Source organism: Coregonus lavaretus, assembly GCF_964263955.1.
Source record: "Coregonus lavaretus genome assembly, chromosome: 3".
Taxonomy (NCBI): domain Eukaryota; kingdom Metazoa; phylum Chordata; class Actinopteri; order Salmoniformes; family Salmonidae; genus Coregonus; species Coregonus lavaretus.
This window is the reverse complement of record NC_139990.1, coordinates 11,007,638-11,011,744: the sequence shown is the minus strand read 5'-3', so window position 1 is coordinate 11,011,744 and position 4,107 is coordinate 11,007,638.

Below are 4,107 nucleotides of genomic sequence, written 5' to 3'. Positions count from 1 at the left end.
GTGCAAATGAAATAGACAACAGGTGGAAATTATAGGCAATTAGCAAGACACCCCCAATAAAGAAGTGGTGACCACAGACCACTTCTCAGTTCCTATGCTTCCTGGCTGATGTTTTGGTCACTTTTGAATGCTGGCGGTGCTTTCACTCTAGTGGTAGCATGAGACGGAGTCTACAACCCACACAAGTGGCTCAGGTAGTGCAGCTCATCCAGGATGGCACATCAATGCGAGCTGTGGCAAGAAGGTTTGCTGTGTCTGTCAGCGTAGTGTTCAGAGCATGGAGGCACTACCAGGAGACAGGCCAGTACATCAGGAGACGTGGAGGAGGCCGTAGGAGGGCAACAACCCAGCAGCAGGACCGCTACCTCCGCCTTTGTGCAAGGAGGAGCAGGTGGAGCACTGCCAGAGCCCTGCAAAATGACCTCCAGCATGCCACAAATGTGCATGTGTCTGCTCAAACAGTCAGAAACAGACTCCATGAGGGTGGTATGAGGGCCCGACGTCCACAGGTGGGGGTTGTGCTTACAGCCCAACACCGTGCAGGACATTTGGCATTTGCCAGAGAACACCAAGATTGGCAAATTCGCCACTGGCGCCCTGTGCTCTTCACAGATGAAAGCAGGTTCACACTGAGCACATGTGACAGACGTGACAGAGTCTGGAGACGCCATGGAGAACGTTCTGCTGCCTGCAACATCCTCCAGCATGACCGGTTTGGCGGTGGGTCAGTCATGGTGTGGGGTGGCATTTCTTTGGGGGGCCGCACAGCCCTCCATGTGCTCGCCAGAGGTAGCCTGACTGCCATTAGGTACCGAGATGAGATCCTCAGACCCCTTGTGAGACCATATGCTGGTGCGGTTGGCCCTGGGTTCCTCCTAATGCAAGACAATGCTAGACCTCATGTGGCTGGAGTGTGTCAGCAGTTCCTGCAAGAGGAAGGCATTGATGCTATGGACTGGCCCGCCCGTTCCCCAGACCTGAATCCAATTGAGCACATCTGGGACATCATGTCTCGCTCCATCCACCAACGCCACGTTGCACCACAGACTGTCCAGGAGTTGGCGGATGCTTTAGTCCAGATCTGGGAGGAGATCCCTCAGGAGACCATCCACCACCTCATCAGGAGCATGCCCAGGCATCGTAGGGAGGTCATACAGGCATGTGGAGGCCACACACACTACTGAGCCTCATTTGGACTTGTTTTAAGGACATTACATCAAAGTTGGATCAGCCTGTAGTGTGGTTTTACACTTTCATTTTGAGGGTGACTCCAAATCCAGACCTCCATGGGTTGATAAATTTGATTTCCATTGATAATTTTTGTGTGATTTTGTTGTCAGCACATTCAACTATGTAAAGAAAAAAGTATTTAATAAGATTATTTCATTCATTCAGATCTAGGATGTGTTGTTTAAGTGTTCCCTTTATTTTTTTGAGCAGTGTATATTTGAGTAGTAAACCAGGAAACAACGGGTCACAGACAATTCGCAATTGAACATACCAGAGTCTAATCAATAGTGTTGCTGTGGACACTGGATAATCTGACTAACACACACACCTGTTTGACCTCGCTGTGATACTGTAGGACTACTTATGTAGGACTACTCAGGTAGCATTCAATGTCCTGCATTTGTGTTAAAAATGGCAGCCAGCATTGTAAATAAAGAGATGTGCAGAAAGATAAATAAGCCTCTGTGTCTCTGGATAATTTCCCATTAATTTATTTTTCATGTCAGCCAGGCCCATATTTTCAAATAAATACCATTTGTTTCAATCTCTAGTTTAGTAAAATACGTATTATTGTTCTGGTCACAAGATAATCTAGAGAATTACGATAAACAGCGCCACACTCAGGCAGAAAACGGAATGTTCTATTCTCAGCCAGGCCCATCTTTTCAAAGAAAACACAATTTCATTATATCTCTATTTGAGCAAGATAAGTCGTTTTGTTGTGATTACAAGAACATCCTAACAATTCAGGTAAAGAGCACCACAGTCATGCAGACAAATCTGAATGTTCTATCATAAAGTGAGAACAATTAGTTTCCCTGGCTGATATGGCTGCTACTTAGAAATACTACAGTAAATTAATAGATTACATTCACTGCTATTTTTAAAACATTTTTAGTCATTTAGCAGACACTCTTATCTAGAGCGACTTACAGTTTGTGCATACATTATTTTTATTTTTTCATACTGGCCCCCCATGGGAATCGAACCCACAACCCTGGCGTTGCAAACACCATGCTCTACCAACTGAGCTACATCCCTGCTGGCCATTCCCTACCCTACCCTGGACGACGCTGGGCCAATTGTGCGCCGCCCCATGGGTCTCCCGGTTGCGGCAGCTATGAAGCTGTCTCCAATATAATCGCATAGTTTACACAGACCACTGACCTTTGACAAATAAATCTCCGACCCATGGTCTGTTTTGTCGACGAACTCAATGTATTCCCAAGACTGGTGGTAACCAAATGATCCCAATAATTTAGGTAGCCTAGTAAACGATGGTATGTTCTATTGCAAACTGTCTGGTACCCAGAGGGGTTGGGTCAAATGCGGTAGACACATTTCGGTTGTTGGAGTAGGACTAGGCTATATGTACAGTACCAGTCAAAAGTTTGGACACACCTACTCATTCAAGGATTTTTCACTATTTTCTACATTGTAGAATAACAGTGAAGACATCAAATCTATGAAATAACACATATGAAATCATGTAGTAACCAAAAAGGTGTTAAACAAATAAAAATATATTTTATATTTCAGATTCTTCAAAGTAGCCACCCTTTGCCTTGATGACAGCTTTGCACACTCTTGGCATTCTCTCAACCAGCTTCACCTGGAATGCTTTTCCAACAGTCTTGAAGGAGTTCCCACATATGCTGAGCACTTGTTGGCTGCTTTTCCTTCAATCCGCGGTCCGACTCATCCCAAACCATCTCAATTTGGTTGAGGTCGGGGGATTGTGGAGGCCAGGTCATCTGATGCAGCACTCCATCACTCTCCTTCTTGGTAAAATAGCCCTTACACAGCCTGGAGGTGTGTTGGGTCATTGTCCTATTGAAAATCAAATGATAGTCCCACTAAGCCCAAACCAGATGGGATGGCGTATCGCTGCAGAATGCTGTGGTAGCCATGCTGGTTAAGTGTGCCTTGAATTCTAAATAAATCACATACAGTGTCACCAGCAAAGCACACCCACACCATAACAGCTCCTTCTCCATGCTTTATGGTGGGAAATACACATGCAGAGATCATCCGTTCACCCACACTACGTCTCACAAAGACACGGCGGTTGGAACTAAAGGACATCAATAATAAGAAGAGACTTGCTTGGGCCAAGAAACACGAGCAATGGACATTAGACCAAAAATCTCACATTTGGACTCCAGATCAAAGGACAAATTTCACGAGGTGAGATCTTGCATGGAGCCCCAGGCCGAGGGAGATTGACAATTATTTTGTGTTTCTTCCATTTGCGAATAATCGCACCAACTGTTGTCACCTTCTCACCAAGCTGCTTGGCGACGGTCTTGTAGCCCATTCCAGCCTTGTGTAGGTCTACAATCTTGTCCCTGACATCCTTGGAGAGCTCTTTGGTCTTGGCTATGGTGGAGAGTTTAGAATCTCATTGATTGATTGCTTCTGTGGACAGGTGTCTTTTATACAGGTAACAAGCTGAGATTAGGAGCACTCCTTTTATGAGTGTGCTCCTAATCTCAGCTCGTTACCTGTATAAAAGACACCTGGGAGCCAGAAATCTTTCAGATTGAGAGGGGGTCAAATACTTATTTCCCTCATTAAAATGCAAATCAATTTATAACATTTTTGACATGCGTTTTTCTGGATTTTTTTGTTGTTATTCTGTCTCTCACTGTTCAAATAAACCTACCATTAAAATTATAGACTGATAATTTATTTGTCAGTGGGCAAACGTACAAAATCAGCAGGGGATCAAATACTGTTTTCCCTCACTGTATACTGGTAGTTATGGTGCTTTCAAGACAACTGGGAACTTGGGAAAAAACAAGGTCAAATCATGACGTCAGTGGTCTTCAGTTCGGAAAGTCAGGGCCGAGTTCTCAACTTGGAATTCTGAGTTGG